Below are 19,078 nucleotides of genomic sequence, written 5' to 3'. Positions count from 1 at the left end.
CAGTTGTTGGAATTTGATGTATCATTTCTATAAATTGCATTATAAGCAGTATACACGATGATTTTTCAAAATTTTCAGTTGGAAAACGAAACTGCACAAAATTAAAACGACTTTCCTCCGAAGTAAAACTTTTGCATCCAGTTACCGGCAGATCCAAGATAATTTTCTTCCATGCTTCACGTATCCTCAAGCACAATCCCTACAGTAGCAGTAGTAGATGATTCAAAAATCTTTTGCATCTCACTTCTTCAAAACGGAAAAAAATCGTAAGAAAAAGACACTAAAATTTCACAAGTCATCCTCTAGAAAATCACCATGTTTTCTGTGCCGAGAAAATATATAAAAACACATATATACTCATATATTTTTTTCCTCTATTCCCGCCACACACACACACACTGTCTACCTGGAACAACGCACTTGTATTTTGAATAGCCAAACATGTACACAAGAAGAGCAAGCAGACCATCAAGTTGCACACACACACACACAAGCACAAGATATAGAGAGAGAGAGAAAGAGAAAGAGAGAGAGAGAGAGAGGAGAAGAGAGAATAAGATGACTGAGAGAGGTGCCGCTGGAGTAAGAAGAGTAGTCGGGATCAGGGGTAGACGGCACAGGAAAAGCCGCACATGCGTGGACGGTCTCAAGAACAATTGATTTTTCCCAAAAACCACCCGTCCCTCCAACCTTAACATTTTCCCGGCCATACCATACACAGTCCCTCTCTATTGCTCTCTCTTCCATCTCTTATACTACGGCCATCGGAACTTTGTTTCCTCCACCATCGCCAACTCCTTCACCATAGCTTCATTTTTCCCATCCATGCACCCTTCTCCCGGCCGTCCTTTTTTTTTCCTTTTCTTTCTTTCTCCTATTCCTTCGGAAAGAAAATACGAACCGAAAGAGGAACAGGAAAAAAAATACGGGAATAACTCCAGGACGGAGAAGGAAAAAAAAAGAAGAAAAATAATGATAATAAAAGAAAAAAGAAATGCCGAAAGAAGCGGAGCAAAGATGAGAAGATAGAAAACAGGGGCGAAAGAAGAAACTAAGCGCTGGAATAGATTTATAGGAAGAGAAACAAGACGGGTAAGAAAGAATAAGAAAGAATAAGACATAAGAAAAGGATAGCAACAAAAAAATAATAATAATATAAAAATAAAAGAATTCCAATGTTGTATCAAACAATTTTCTTCGTTTCTTGCTGTAGCGATGGCTTTTTATTTTCTTATATATTTTTATATGTTTTTTTTTTTTTTTGTTTATCACTTATTTTGTTTTTTCTATACCCCCCTTATGTTTAGGAGGAAAATAAAAACTTAGGGAATGGAAAAATACCTAATAACAAAACTTCTGGATAAAATAAAATAAAATGTGTATATATATATATATATATATAAAATAAGAAGAAAAGATGGATATTGGTATACAGAGTAGGAAGGAAAAGAAAAGAAAAACTTCTAGAAGAAAAGGAGAAGGTTGGTTTGGACGAAATAAAAGAACTGTAGAAATGAAATTTTCTACGGAGATAACAATCGCTAAAGTTCCAAAGAACAAAATTTTCTAAAAAATAAAAATAATAAATAAATAAAAAATGTCTAGAATGACGTTGCTTCAAGCCTTTCCATCACGCGATATATATATATATATATATATATATATATATATATATATATATATCCCATTTTATGTATATACATTTGTAGCCATTCATTCATTTTTCTTTTCGATATCAGTTTTTTAGTGTATCCTTTATTTATTATATTTCTAAGACTGTTACTGAAAGTTATGGAGTATCGGATTTTTTTCAGTCCTCTCTAGAATTTTTTTATGTGTGTCTGTTGTTCTGCTTATATTATTGTTGGGTGGATCAGTGGAAATAGAAATATTGGTTATTAAAAAAAAAGCGGTGATAGATCTGTCCGTATCTGATAATGGCTGATTTTAGAAAGCTTATGTGTTATTATTAGCTTTTTGTAGTTTTATTTTAAGTTCATTGCTTGGAATGCCTTTTTTTTTTAAATTTTTATAGTAAAACTCTATATGATCAGCGTGAGAATTTTTGCAAACACTGAAATATCATCTTGAAAATATTCCAAACGATTGTTACGTATCAACATAACTCGCTCTTCGAAATTACCTGTATGGGACGTTTAGATTATCGAAAAAAATGTCTCTGGGGGTTTTATGATACGAAACACTAATCTTAAAAAATTTCCAATGTATCTTTTATTTTTTTTCCTGCAAACGCGTTTGTGAATTCTATAATTTGGTTACCCTCTTCGCCTGCATATTTATATTGTAAAAATTCATTTATACTAAAAATCAATTGCATTGTAAAAGTCCATTTATCCATTTTACACGAAAACACTTTGTTGAAAACAATCCGAATGATGGTTACGTATCAGCATATCTTGTTTTTAGACATTACCTTTACGTGACATATAGATTATATATATACGAAAAACTAATTGCAATTTTTTTTAAATTCATCTTTCATTTTTTGGTGTGATTACGTTTGTGAATTCGGCTACCTCACAGAACCGGCAGGGAAATAGTATCGAAACATTTCTTCTCACGTGGTGTAATGAAACAAGTCATCATTTTAATGTTAAATCGTAAAAAGTATATGGCGCAGAACAACGTGTTGTGGTAGAGTAACAAATAATTCATCTGCACCATAATGAGGTAACCAAGATATATTCATTTAAGCCTTGTGCGGTCGTCTAAATTTCGCAAGCCTTCTATTTCTTTCCGACTTGTATATAACTTCATGGAATGGAATATTATCTTCAATGGCAATAGTAAATGTTACAAATGAGAAATTTACAGCTTGGGAATAGCTGAAAATATTAACTCAAATACAGAGTAAACTTCCCTCTCATCGGACGGACAGGGGACAAAGCGGGGGGGGGGAACAAAAGAACTCGGCCGTAAAAGAGGGTTGACTGTTAACCAGAGGTTTGAGATGCATACTTTCATTACACAAGGGAAGTTTTAATTTTACCGTAAAAGAAGGGTGACCGTTAAGCGGTTTTTACTGTAATATATTCCCCTATTATTCCTAAGAATGGTGACCTCTTTTGTTCTTAAACATTCCACACATGTTCCATGATAATATTCATCTCCAAAATAAATATTGCAAATTAATATATTTCAGCTCTTTTATCGCATTAATGAATCTTTAAGTAATGTGTCCTAATGAGAATTTATCTTTCAGTGGTGACGCTAATGAAAATAAATGTATCAAATTTTGCAATATATAACTCGTGTCTAATTTAAATCGTATTACTTGCTTATTAAAATTTTTTCGATTTAATTTCAATTATCTGATAGAATAGTCTTATTGAACTGATAAAACGTGTATGGAGACTTCCCTTTTTCCGGCTCAATGAAACCATCGCTCTGTAGGGAAAAACGATAATTTCATTATTTTTCAGAATAAAAACATGTACATTTTTGAAAATAACTTACGAAAAAATTTTAATGACAAAATTATTTTTGAGTTGACATCAAATATAATTATCGATAAAATAACGCGTATTATGGAGAATATGATAAACACACGCACAATTTTTCTTGCAGCTACTAATTCTTTTGCTCTTTCTTATTTCACTATTTGAAAATTTTAGATGTTATTGTTGTAAGTCGAATTTGTCATTCAGTATTCCTAGATGCATCTAAAAATTTTTCTACAAATAGTTTTTCTTGTCCTGTTTCTCCTAAATAGTCGTGATATACTTTTTTTTTCAAAACACAATTTTTATTTCTTTAAGTTTCTGATATAATGGTTTTCGCATAAAAAACAGCTTAAATAAGAAAAACAATTAAATTATGATATGAATATTCACTATAATAACAACGATTCACTGAATGCAAAACACATTTACTCAACATGATTAATAATTGAAAACAAATAGAAGTTTTATGTGAAAATGCGGAATAATATTCATTGTATGGCAAAAATACGTTCTCTTATGATTTTTAAATGCAACCAGGGACACATTTTTAATCGCAGTGTCCGTCATAATTCATTTGGCTTTTTTTTTCTACGAAAGCGAACTTATTTTTATTAATATTATTATTATTTTTCTCAACTCATACAGCAAGTAATAAAATTTTCTTCTCCGCACGAAAGCTGCCGTGAATTAATTAGTTTCCACACATGCTGTTCCCTTCTCTGCTTTTTTTTTCTATTCCTCCGTCAACCTTAACGTCTTCTCCTTCAGTAAGCGTTACGGGTACGATGCATAATTACCCGAAGGTATGACACTAATTTTCTTAACATTTTTCTCACCATTTCGTCAAGAGAAAAGAGAAAGACACAAAATGCTCGTGTGGAAAAGCTTAATAATTATAATAGTAACAAAAAAAGAAGAAAGATCCTTAGCGTTATGTATACATACACGTGAAAAAATAGGAAAGACAAATTCTTAGCCTTTAGGATCTCACGTTGTGAATTATGAATAGAAAAGACAAAAAAAAATGTGTTGGCATCACAAACGAAGACAAGGGGTTGGACGAACGGTTGGTTTACGAAAGGGAGGGGGTGGACACGTGACTGACGTGGCTAATTAATTACGTCTAATTAACTTTTAATTAGCTTCTATGCGAGTGAATTCCCAGACTGCAAAAGCGTTCTCTTCACGCTAATATTTCCTAACTTTAAATAAAAACAGTTCGATGAAACCCGTTTCATTTTTTTTATCTCTCTTTTAATTCAATTTTTTTGATGGGAAGAGAGATTTTCCGGTTTTGTCATTACATTTTTCCATGATTATATCTTTTAGCCTTTAAGCCGAAGAGGGTTATCTTTTGTTTTATCTTTCATACGAAGATACTAAAGGGGGAGAGTTCCAAGAGAGAGAGAGAAATTTTATTTATTTATTTCAGTCCCGTTTCTTGATCGAGCGTCTTTATCAGTGAATAGTATCTTTAGAGCAGTAAATAATAGAGCTCGATAACATCGTGTCTTACTAAATCTGTTTCGAGTAAGTTTCAGGTTGTTTCGGTGTCTTTCCAATGAAATTTACCGTTCATCTGTTGTAGTAATCGATCACTGTAAATGAGCTTATAATCGATTCATTTCTGTTAGTCGACATCTCATTTTTTCTTCTTATCAAATGCTTATCTAACTATTCTTTTACTTTAAAGTTTCTACGGTTTATTTAACCATTTATTTCCCATCGTATTTTTCTTTTGCTCTGTCCATTATAAGTATTCGGTTTGATGACAGTGCAGTCACTTATGAAGTTCATCAGTTGATCAAAAATAACGATAAAGTTCAATTGATCACCTTTTCTACCTTAAATTCGGAAAAAAAAATATTCCAACGTGAAGCACAGAATAAAACTTTTTTGTAAAACCAATGAGATTTTGCAATATTAAAACCGCTAACTTTCATTATTAAATCTTTGGTTTCTGGAAGGTGAATAACTGCTACCAAGCTGAAATTGATTTTTTGTGAACTTAACTGGGCATTTTATGCAAGTATACTGCAAGTATCTGCTATCTATCTTAAAATTGGAAGCGAGAAATTGGAACTCGGGGATTATTTTTCCTGAATGAAACGTAAATGTTGCAAGATCAGTTACTCACTTTGGCAAGTTAAATCAGACTGCTCATTAAAAAGAGTTATAATAAGGAAATAATTCGACTATGTATTAACTATGCCACTCGCGTTCATTACCGCAATAAAGCACAATATGTCCACTTAGCGCTGAATTTTCAAAACAATTTATTTTTCTTTACTGAATTATATTATTTTGCTTCACGAATATTCATGGGTCAACAAGAAAACAAAAATAAATAAAAAAAGAACGAAATTAACAAATAAATTGAGTTGAAATAAATACAAACAATAATACTAAGAAAAAAAAGAGTAGCGTAGATTGTATAAAAAAGTTGATTAAATTTTTATGATCCATTATTAGCATTCCAATTAAATGTCAAAACTAGCGAAAACTCGATTTGAATTTCATAAATCCCGTTCAATTTCCGTTAAACTGTTAAACAATTAATTTGTTTTTTATATGAAAGAATGGTTTCAAAATACACTATCCTTCTTCGAACTTGATTAACTAGCGCTGATGCAATTTATTAATATCTCACCATGAAAATGGATTTCGAATTGCCGAATCTAATAAATCAAAATGACATCGTCGAAAAGTACGTTACCGTCATTTCAACAATTATCATTTCACCCGTACCCAGCACACATTCATAAGCATAAAATCCCCGACATTAACATCCTTAATACCGAATTACGAAATCGAATAAAACTCAATCAAAGAATAAAAATTCCAGATAATACCTTTCCTATTCAATAAAGCCTATCACAGGAATGTTTTTGTCCAAATCTTTCGTAACTCAATAAATATTTTAATACATTCAAGAATGTAAAAGGGACAATTATTTCGACTTAATTCAATTTATAAGAAGAGGTTATAACATGGATTTAAATGTAAGTAGATCCTATTAAACTGTTTCCATTTGTTTATTCTTCAGAAATGATGATCCGATATTTTAAATAAAGCCAATTAAAATTGCTTCATTCGTTAAAAAAGAGCATATTTTTTTCTTGAATTGGAAGCAAAAGGAAAAAAGAACAGAAATTAAATAACCAAATATTTTCACGAATTTTAATTTTGAATCTCGCTACAAAAAAAGAGTGGGGAAAAAAGAAATCCAATCATCATAAATCATTGAAAAACAAAAACCGAACAAATTTATGTCTAGTAAAATTGATAATCTCTTTAGAATCTTCAAAATATTTAAAGACTTTGAAGAGGAGGGGAAAAAATGATGATAATCTCCGTTAACTCAATATTTCATTGGAATTTTTATTTTTTTCTATGCGATTATTTGGAAAAAAAAAAGGATAATAATAATAATAGAAGAGAAATAAAAAAACGCTTGGAGATGAATGTTTCGCAATTTCTCGATATCTGTTGAATAAAACTTTATTTTTTTAAAGCAAAATTCATTTACGAAAGAAAAAAAAGGAAAAGAAATACATAAACTGAACATTATTTCAACTGAAATAATTACATTCAGTCGACTTTTAAGAGTGAAATTCGGTTTCCATTTTCTTCGCTGCACAAATCGGCTTTGTACATGCTTGTCTCCCCCCGTTCTTCTACAGAAAAAAGAAAAAAACATTTAAAAAAACTGTTCTTGTAATTGTATTTCCACTGAAATTTCTTGTATTTTGTTTATTTTATTTTTGCATTTGTATCTTTTGGAAGATTACTTTTATCCAATTTCTCCCAGTTAAACATATTAAATTCCATCTTTCACTCGATGTATTTTTATTGTTCGATGTTTTATTACATCTCGTTATCAAAACTAAATATGGTTCCATGACTACGATTCATATGATTCAGTATCTAGAAATTAATATACTCGAACTATTTTACTTCTGGTTTTTCTTTATTTTATTTTATGATCATTATCATCGTTGGGATGTTATTAAATCCGTTATGAGGTCTTTTCACATACAGTACGTTACGCCCGAATCCGGAAGTCAGCGAGTTTGCGAATTGATAAATTTCGTTGTAAATTGGCCGAATTTCAGGCTTTGACCAACCAGTTCGCAAAGTGATTGGATACTCTGGCCAAAGTCCGTCAAGAAAAGGCATGATTCGGAGTCATCGCGAAGTTGGCGTATTTTTTCGTGATAATTACGTCCACGTTAGCTATTACAAACAATCATATCGCAGTCATGATGCGACAATCATTTTTTTTCTTCAAAATTTGACAGAATACTATACGTGCTATATTATATTAACAAAGACAGAGAATTATATATATAGAATAAATTCTATTCTGCTCTATCCACATCACTATTTTAAAGTAGTTTATTCTCTCATATTTCTCGTTTTTCTCTCTTGTCACAAGAAGCTATTCCAATACAGCTACTATATATAGTCATGCATCGCACATTGGTAGTGAAAAAAAGGTCTTGGTACCTGTCGGACCGTCTTTCATCAGTGCATCGAACTCTAGCCAGGAATCTCCAGCGACTTCATAGATTGGTCTGCCAGAGCTCGAAAAAATTCCTAGTCATTTAAGACTTTGGCCTTAACATATAAATTGCCAGTTTATTAAAATCAATTTCACTTTTATTTGGTACGGTAAAATCGTTTATATCGTTTACAGCGGTTTTGAATAAAAAGTTTATTATATTGCTAAGTATTATGTTAAAATTGAGTCATAACGTACAAGTACGTAATGAATTTCATAACATGTTACGTCCAAAATAATGCAGTCTTGAGACATTAATTGAAGTGTAGTTTTTGACATTTCATCAAAGTATAGTTTGACAGGATTACAAAGTTAAAAGAGAGGGATATAAATTAAATTTGATCGTATTGCATATTCATCCATAGAAAAATAACTCTAGCTAATGTATGTACTGATTATATAATTAATTGGATTAGCACTGTAAAATGAAAAAGGGAATTTTGGCATTGGAGAAGTCTGTCAGAAAGTCTTATATTGGCATAGTCTAGACATGAGGAGAGGAATTTCTTCAATATTACAGTCTATAATTCTTGTCAGTGTAAATTTATTGGTTATATGGTTTGGCATCGGCTGTAATGGGGCTCAAGGTCAATAGGTAATGAATTTGTAAAGTCAACAGTAATGAATTTATTTGCAAAGATGGCATGCATTTCCGCTCTCTTACATTATTTGAAGTTGAACTTTTCAGACTGTGAAATTCTTCATAGAATTTGAACAAAAGAATACAAAAATGGAAGCCAGGTAGTATTTCTTCTTAAAAAATATTGAATATGTTGAGAGGTAATTCCCGAGCTTCCAGTCCACAAATATCGATTATTAGACTTATTATGATTTGAATCCCATTTGTAAATAAAATAGTTTCACAAATTCCAATCGAATATATATCTTAGGGTAAAATTGATAAATTCAGTGATTACGCACAATCCCCGGTTATTTCGCATAATCACAGATAATCTTAGTACGTTTGATAAATTTTGTGAATTTATCACATTTACCGGTGAGTATCTTTAGCTCTGATTGGTAAATATGATAAATCATCACTATATTACTTAAATTTCTGATATTTTGATTAAACTTCTTTTTAGGATGATGGATTCGATCAGTGATATTGATTATGCTGAAAAAATTGCTAAATGTGAGGAAAGCTGACACTACACAAGACCGATTATAGTTTTGCTTTCTTTGTCTTTATAACAAATATTTTCATTTAATCTGAATTTTATGGCAAAATGCGCAATACACCCATCCTGTAGGAGAGAAACTGATATGGTTGAATACAAGTGTCATTTCCTCATTATTTCTTCCATATTTATCATACGAAAATTCATCTAACTTACCGAGAAGATTGCTGATTACATATAACGACCGGCGATTACGGAAAATCACCGATTTATCGCATTTACCGTACCATAACATAATAACCTTCAAAAATATCAACAGATACGGGCTCGGTTCAAATAGAAAATTAATTTTTCAATTTTTAATAAACATCAATAGTGAGTTAATACGTCCATCCAAAGGAATCCTATTCCTCGAAGTCAAACAAATTAATAAATAACAAAAAACTTGTTTTATATTTATTAAGTATTCATTTGAATGCCTTTGAATGTAATTAAAAGGCAGTCGTATTACATGGCGTAAAAAATGTAAGAAAAAACGAATTATAACCAACAAACTAAATGAGAGAAAGAAAGTAAAGTTCTTATTTTGTTTTTATACTTTTTTTTTTTTAGTTTCCAAGTAGATAATATCATATTAAAATGAAACCAAATGAAAACATACTTATACGAAAAAAAAAAGAAGAGCTGAAGGGTAAAATAACCAGATTAACAAAAAAAATCTTTAAATGCCTATTTATTAAAAGAAAACCAGTTTTTTTTCTTCCCACTATCTTAAGCAGTGTTTACTTATTTTTGTTTTCATACTTTACAACCAGTGGTGGAGAAATATGGCTATGGAGGGAGAAAAAGAAAAGATGAAACCGTATTTAAAAGAAAAAACTTAATTATGGGAACATTATTGCTGGAAGGAGGGTGAAAAAAATGCATATTAAGAAGAAATGTGGTACTGCAATTAAGGAATAAAAAAACAGAAAATTCTTTGAACAACGGGGGAAAAAACTAATGCCAGTGAAAAAAAGTTATTTTTTTCCCTAAAACAAAGAAAAAAAAGAGAATTTTTTTTTTAATTTGAAAGCTGGCGTAAGGTTATTTTTGTTCTGGAAACCATCGACAAACTAATCAGGCTTCGGTATTCTGAGATTAACTTCAAAGCAAGGAATTAATTAGTTTTAGCAAATTATAAAAATGACGGGGGACGAAAAAAAAATTGAAATCCGGATCCTCAAGGCTTCTGATAATTTTTCTCTGAATTTTTTAACTTCTTTTTTCAAACTTTTATATATACTGTTATTTTGGCTTTGTTCCAGTTCTTTTGGGAATATAATACACCTTGCGATTTTTTTTTTTGCTTTCATTTTGAAAAACAGATGTACGTGTACAGGAAGTTTAATATTAATTTTTTTTTCAACAAATTCTTCTTTTATGTTTTTTTTCGTGTACTTTTTCAAAATTTTCACTTTTTTTTTTCCTTGGTTTTCATTTATGAATAAATTAAAGTCAAATGGGAATAAAAAATTGAAAGAAAAACCAGAAACGTGTACCGATTTCTTCTTGACAGAATATTTAATACGTCAGTGAAGTACGAAACATTGAATTTAATTATCATTGGTAATTCATAACTTTTTATTGAGTTATTTAAAATAATTGAAACCTAATAAAATGAAGAATAGTTTATGAAAACGCAAAATAATTTAATGACGTGTTCATAAGTCATGATGGAATGGAAAGGCCATACATTCACTTGATACTGATAGTTAAAGTTGATTATCCGATCCACATTTAAACTAGTCTTATTTTAGACAATTACTTAATTCACTATTTGAAAAGCAATATACAAATAATTAGAGTACTTCAACTAATTTAATTATCGTTTTTACTCGCGTATAAGACGAAGTTTTTATTCAGATTTCATAGTGTTAAAAACTTAGCTCGTCCTATATGCGCTAATGATTATCTAAACAGAAATTGTCACTAAAATATAAAAAACAAAACAAATGAAAAATGGGAATTTATTCAAGGAAAATCTTCAGAATTAATGACAATTCGGGATTTATTGAAAATTAAATATTGATGAAAAAATTAGAATCAGAGGGAGTAAACTATTCGAAAATTGACAAATAAAACAATCGCAAACTAATGAGAGCTTCAAAAATAACGAAAATTCGAAATTTTTGACAGATATAATTTTCAGAATTGGTGAAATTTTTCGATCATTTTGGGGCCTTCTGTATGATTCAGGGCCTTGGACCAGACACAGGGATCCCAACAGCGGCAGAGCCAGTGGTGCAGTGAGTGTTGAAGCACCCACGGTATTTTGCAACACCATTCTGAGCGCTTCTCATAAATTTTCAGAAATCCCCAAAACAATAAATACACTATAATACCTCTACTTCGCCTCCCATTTATATCATCTCGCCGGAAAAATTTCATTCTATTGTTTATCAATAAACGACAAGAGGAGTTTAATTAATGCATGAAGTTTTTTCCTTATTTTGATCTCTGAAATCATGCCGCGTTCTATATACAAGATTGCCCTATATGTGATATGGTATTTGTGAATCGTACACGGCACATTTATTTTCAAAGATTATAAATATAAATTTATATTTCAAAGATCAAGAAAATAGCATGTACCGAATAATAATAATGCCCATGAATAGTGAATAGTATTTAGAGACCAGCTAGAAGCCGTGTGTTGTTCATTCATCTCTACAGAAGTTCGATACAGAAGCATTTCAATAGAATTCAGTAGAAATTGAGAAAGAGGTTAGTTGTTGTATTAATTATTAGCTCTAATAGTATTTAAAGCTAGTCAAGTAATCTTTGGAGGTGATTAAGTAATGTTTTTGTGGAGGAACGATCAAGTAATGTTTTTGTGGAGGAACGATCAAGTAATGTTTTTGTGGAGGAACGATCAAGTAATGTTTTTGTGGAGGAACGATCAAGTAAATTTTATAATTGTTATTAAATTTTAATACTTTTGATAATAAGAAATAAAATGCAAAAAAACTAATATTTTTCATTGTTTACACATTTTAGTGTTGACCAATGAAATTTACCTTCCGTTACTGTACAGAAACTTACTCTAAATAATATGATTTGTTTTTTCAAATACGTATATCGATGAGATAAAATGCAAACACAGTATATTTCTTGTGTATAAGCACCGATGAGAATTTCGCTACTTCTACATTCGCATGGTCCACAGTGGCGTATAATCCACCTGCGATAATTTAATTCATCATTAATAAAATTATGAGGAGCTGAAAGGGTTGCTTGTCACATTTTTGTGAAAAAAAACCGATTTTTGAAATTATATACGCCATCTATTAATCCTTAGAAAATGTTTTTTACTGATTAGAGAGTTTTCGAAATAATAATTTTTACGTCAACTTTATTTATATAAAGTATTACTGTTTCATGTATAAAAATCCTGACTGGTATCCCAACAGAGCAATTACACAAAGAAGTAGTACACGAACAGAAAATCTATATCACATACCATTACCAAGGAAAACAATTTATAAAAATATCTTTATGCTTTTTTGCTCAAAGATTATGCAATGCGTTTAATGGCACTAATAGGTAACAGCTTTCACTTAATATGTTTAAAAGAGCTATAATATATTGCGTATTTGAAATGACGAATATTGAACAGTTCATTTCATTTGATAATTAACTAATCGCTATAATTTGAGAGGGGGGTAACATATAAACATTTAAGTAATATTCCAAAAGAAAGTTAATTATTTTGAAATTGAATATTATTGATATTGTTGTTTTTATACACTTTCTCTCAAGGTTTCCGAGAAGATTGTCCCATTCGTGTTACTGTTTATGACCCATGGAAGGATTATATCCCTTTGGGAAAAATAGTGTTTGTTTTGTAGTTTTCTTTTTGTCTTTCTGTCTTGTATGTTTTTGATTTTGTCTCTTGTCCAAATAAATAAATATTCAAACCTCTGAGGAAAAAAACCTACAGATAAAACGCGGCGGTATGTAATAAACACTAAGATGTTCCGAGGTTTTTTTATCGTATAATTCATGGAATAAACTATAAAAATTCGAAAAATTATGTAATGGTTAAGAAATTAGTTCGATAATTTAATCATTTTCGTGGCATTAGTGCAATTTATGCAAACTAAGACTGATTGAATCACTAGTTTGATAAAAAGAATGAAAACCTCATAACGAACGAATCCAACCTCATTAGTTTATCAATCACCACGAACAGCCAACTATAATATCATACTGTAAAAAAAGAAAACACACTCACACATACACTCTAGGAATCCGTTCCCACTATTATTATGCGTTTTAGGCATATTTTTTTTATTCCTTTGGTTTTTCAAAAATCAAGTTTTTTTTTTATTCGTTCTATTCTTGAAACAAATGATTGCATAAGACCATAATCGATAATTACAGCCTAGAATTAATCATTAATACCAATGGGTACATACTGATTCAAATATGAAAATAATTACAGAAAGAGTTATCGAGAAAAATTGGAAATCTATTCTTACCGTTTTCAGATATGGACTGAATAATTTAGTTAAATTTACAGAAGAAAGTTCAATAACAAAGATGAAAAGAAAACAGAAAAGCAATTTAGCATAAAGGTCTTCATTTCCAAAACTTCTAAAAAACAACCGAAAGTATCGGAAACAAAATAAAAATTATAAAAAAATCCATCAAGAATAATTTTTATCATGAGAAAATTGTTACGTGGAAAAAAAAAAGATTAGTTTCGGAATTAAAAAGTAAATTAGAATAGATAAATATTCAGATAAAAGTATGAATATTCAAAATATATAAGGTATTAATTTTCGTACTTGAAACATACATTCTCTTGAATTCAATAAATAAAAAAAATACACCTTTCCCTGTAACACACAATATCCGGCTGTTGTTTATTGATATCAGCATATTATAAGAAAAAATCAGATAAGATAAAGGAAATATTTTATACGGATCTGAAAAAGGCGGAAAAAAGTCAAAGACATATAAGAATAGTTGCAAATATTTGCGAAAAAACACACTATAGCTTGCATGTATAAGCATATATACATGTTTTAAGATCATAGAATAAATCCGGAAATTCCAGAAAAAATTGAGTAAAATGTATTTTTCTTTGAAGTGCCCCTTCTCATCATGAAAACATTTTTTTTTTCACTTTTTCATCCATTTTCAAAAACCTCTTCTCTCTTAATGCAGATATATCAGGACAGAAATGTAAGAAATGATTTTCTTCTGAAGCGAATTATTCAAGTTTCATGATATTTTCCTCTATCGATATATATTTTTTGTTGGAATTTTTTCCTTTCAATTTTTTTATATATATATTTATATTCTCTCAGATGACTCTTTTTCCCCCCTTTTTCCCTCTTTATTCCTTATCTAGGGGCATAGGAATATTTCACGTTAAACAAAACTATGCCACAGCACCAAGTTAAATCTTGTTGCTAGGCGACGGATGGAGGAACCCATTTATATATTTCTTTATTTCTACATTTTTTGCCCCATATATATGTACACACACACACATGGCTGCATATACATATGGACATTTTTATGTCCTCTGCCACATCGTTCGCATCTCTTCCTCCTCTCTTTCAATATATTTTAAACTTCCAACGTCCATTTTTTTCCCTCTAGAAATTTTCCTACCGCGTAGGATATTTATTGCTATGCTTTGAAGATAAGAGTAGAACAGCTAAGCTTCGAGAAAATATAAAAACGGAAAAAAAAATCATGAAATATTTTTTTTTCTATATTCAATGGCCAGGAATAAATTTACTATTTATCATGAATTGAATCTAATATATGCAGTATAAAGCTGGATATATATAATTTTATTTATTTATGTTTTTTATTTTTTTTGGTTGAATGTGGTTTTATATTATGTGCTTCATGTATTTGACACTCTCGTTCAAGTTATCATCTGTGAATACCGCATGAACATTTATTTTTTGTATAGATGGAAATGAAAAAATATCCGGACAGGATATATGTTTGTACGTGTATTTCCGAGTCGATGTTTTTCTTGTATGTATTCGCTATGAGGTTGTGTAGACGATTTCTGTTGCTTTATCCATAGATATTCATTGTCTGTGACGTATTTGTTTATAGCGTAGAGACTTATATATAACCTGAATAATGTCAATTAACTTGCTCTTCGAATGCATTTTTTTTTCAATGTTCTATCAGTAAACGCATAATGCATGCTCTGGATTTGTGAAAACACACGGTGTGGTATATTTCTTGGAATATCCACTACCACGCTTAGATTTTTAAGAACATGATTATCGAAGCTTGTGGCTTGTGTATGTATACATATATATAATAAATAAATAAATAAATAAATATATATTTGTATCTGCGGAATAAAAAATTCTTATTGAAGAATCGGTGCTTATGTTGAGCTCCCGAATATATTTTGATATTTTTTCACAAGGAAATTTTTTTTTGTTCATTCTGCGCATATTCCCAGAAATAGAGCAGATTGAAAATTTTGAAAATATTTTATCAATCCCAATTTCTGAATATAAAAACTATCAAAATAATAACGAAAAACTCAACATGGTCATATACGCATAGCTGTATTGAAACATTTAATCAACCCTTTATCACTTACGGTCATCATTTTTCTAAACGTATTTTTGCTCTTAGTAAGATCTAAAATGAATTACTATATAATTTACATGATGGTTATTTTATTAATATCAATGTATTTTTACATTTTTTATTTATATTTATAATCATTTTCTTGTTATTTCATTTCTCATAATGTAGTAAATGAAGGGGGTTTGATGTGGTTCAATTTCCAATTTTAAAGAGACTTAGAATACTACTGATAATGATACTACTAATACTATTAAGAGTTACAGACAATTCATTTCCTATTGCAATAATGAAAAATTTAAAAATATTAAAAAATTAATTTCAATTTTCATTATCTTCTTTCAAGTTCCTCATTTCTTATATAGAACATATCTGATAATTAGGAAAGTTAAATATTTTAATTCTTTAATACGTAAACCTTCATCCGTTCATAAATTTATTTGATAATTTTTATCCAATTCTTACATGCACAACGTTCGTTATTATTTTTATCTTAAGATGGCGGACGTGTTTCACCTGTGAACGGCAATGCGACATATCCATCTATGATGTATTTTGCTATTTGGCATTCATGGAAGCATTTTCATCGTAAATGGTACGCGCGAAGCTTGGGATGACCAGTGGTCTTACGTCGAAGAGATTTATTTCGTACTTTATTTTTATAATTGATTCCGAATTCACCAAAATCCAAAATATGAAATTCATGAGGCAAAAGTTTCCATCTGGGGTTCTACTGAATCTTTTACGGGTAGGTCTCATAGCATTAAGAGCAGTAAAATATTTTTCAAAATATAGAAGTGAGATGGCAGCACCAGTGGAACACGAAACAATCACAACTCCGATAGCATAAATACTTTACAGCCACACATTTACACAGACACAACACGTTTCGGCATGTACCGATTCGTTTAGAATTCCGCAGATGCATGTGTAGTAGGTGCATGTGCGATTAAGTAGTAATGGTAATAATATTTTTATTGGTGGTACAATAAAAATATCTATATGTAAAAACATTAATCATTGTTTGGGTTTCATACAATTGTCTCGTTACCATCGAGGTTTCCTTGCGAACTGAAAAGTTGGTGATAGGGGAAATAGCTTATGATCATATAGTAATCATTTTAATTAATGTAACGTGTTTTACGCTTTACAGGGAATAAAAATTAATTAATTAGATATAAGCAATTCGAGGGGAAGTTTGAGAAAAAACAAAGAATTTTTTGTTCCCCATAAAAAAAAGTGCCCACATAACTCTACCTAACGAGACAAATCGAATTCGTGTCTTTTTTGCTCTGAAACAATTCAAATCTATTTGAAAACGAGCTTGACATAAAAGAAAAGAGGAAATAGAAAGAAAAATCATATGATTTCCAATATCTCTGAAAGATCACAAAACAATTTACTAGGAAAGGGGAAAAAAAATTCAGAGAGAAATCACCGCTTCGATTTTTATTTATGTTTCTGAACTACTCACATATCCGCATAAACATTTCTCTGAAGAACGTCAAGAAAGTCGGGAAGAATCTTCAATATTTTTCGAGAATTTCTTCAAAAGAAGAAACCGAGAATGGAAAAAATAAAAATAAATAAAAAAAAAAAGCCCCAGGATAACGGAAAAAAATTCGTCCATTCGTACAACAATCTTTCTTCTCTTCTTATTTTTCTTATACTCTGTCCCTCTCGGCCCACCCTACAATCCATTAGGAAGCATGGGGTTGTCCTGGAAAGAGCGAGAGAGAGAGTCCTAAGAACATTTTCTCCATCTTCCATTCGCTTTCCTCCTTCTTCCCTTTTTTTTTCTCCTTCTACGATTTTCTTTCTTATCCCTCTCTTTTTTCTATTTTTTCCAGATTTTTTCCTTTTTTCCCCCTCTATTTCCAGGACGATGGAACTCCAACTCATAAATGTTCATGAGCTGCTTCCTGCACCGTTCTTTCTCCCTTCTCATACACACATCTTTCTCTCTCTCTCTCGCTTCTATTCCTTCTGTACCATCCATTCTCAAACCTTCATCATTCTTTTATTTCTTTTATATATATATATATATATATTTTTTTTTTATCTCTCCTCTTCCTTATATATATATATATATATATATATATATATATATATATTCCAGGCCAGAAAGAAATAAGGTCTCGGAAAAAGTTGAAGAAGAAGGAGAATATTATCCAGGGGGGTTTTGGTGCTATGGATTCGGGAACTTTCGAGAATATGGGCAAGGTACTTAACACCAAATCACGAGCTTCCGGTTAGTATTGACATCTTCCTGGATATTTTTTTTTCTTCCAGGTCGTTGGTGGGAGATAGGAAATAAAATTTTTTAGGTGAATTCGGGATGGCTGTCAAAATGTAATTTTGATGAAATTTGGTTCGGTGTTATAGTAAATTCCTGACGTTAATCTGAAGCCAAAAGATAATCAGAATATCCTATCAAAATACAGTCGGTCCCCTACTTAATCGGATACCAACGAATCGAGCACACAATATCCGATTAAACGGGGAAACTGTTCAATTGTCATTTTACAGCGTTAGTATAATACACGTGAGAAATACATCGTAAATAAACCCAAAATACGAAGAGAACATTTGGGTTCATTTATTTTGTATTTTTCATGTTTATCATCTCACCCAAAATTTATTCTTAACGTTAATATAGTTTGTAAATTGAAAACTGATGAATTATCATTAAAGCTTCTCGAATGAATCAGACATCACAAATGAAATTAACATTTTATTTAATTACCATGATCACAATAAATAAGATTTTTACTTTTCATTTGGAAAGTTAGCGTCCTCTATTAGCTCAACAGAGCACAAAAATGAAAGATTTCTAGAATACTTGGAGGCCAGTACTTACTTTCAAATGTACTTACCTAAGAACTTAGAACATATCTTCCATTAATTATGTGTATAGTGGGTGATGTGTATTAACAATTGACGTAAGAAATAATATAAAAAAATGTTTGAATAAAGCGGGCAAAATTCGCTGAAATTATCATATTAAGCGGGAAAATTCGACATTGTCTGTATGTCAGAAGTTTTGGTGCCGAAGAGTTTCATCCGTTTAAGCGTGGCTGACAGTATTAGGTGGAAAAATGGAAATATGACGGAACCCACACACAAAACATTTTTTGCAAAAGCCAACGGTAGTGTTAAACATCGTGTAATATTCTTGCAAATTAAATCATCATGGCATTATGTGTTCTGAGGGAAAGTCGTTGATTGAGGGCCGTTCAGTTCACAACTTCAACACGATACTGAAATTAAATAATGAAAATTCGAGCATTTACCATCTTCAATTCAAA

General features: G+C 30.6%; 1 protein-coding gene across 1 annotated transcript in view; it reads right to left on the bottom strand.

The window, feature by feature from the left end:
• LOC149076521 (uncharacterized) overlaps positions 1–19,078 on the bottom strand; it is a 435,406-nt gene that overhangs the window by 185,993 nt on the left and 230,335 nt on the right. The gene's annotated exons all lie outside the window — the stretch shown is intronic.

This window comes from Pholcus phalangioides, unplaced genomic scaffold (assembly GCF_987345545.1).
Source record: "Pholcus phalangioides strain wild (caught in Gottingen) unplaced genomic scaffold, Ppha-v1.0 ptg000015l_1, whole genome shotgun sequence".
Taxonomy (NCBI): Eukaryota; Metazoa; Arthropoda; class Arachnida; order Araneae; family Pholcidae; genus Pholcus; species Pholcus phalangioides.
This window is presented reverse-complemented; position numbering and strand designations above follow the sequence as displayed.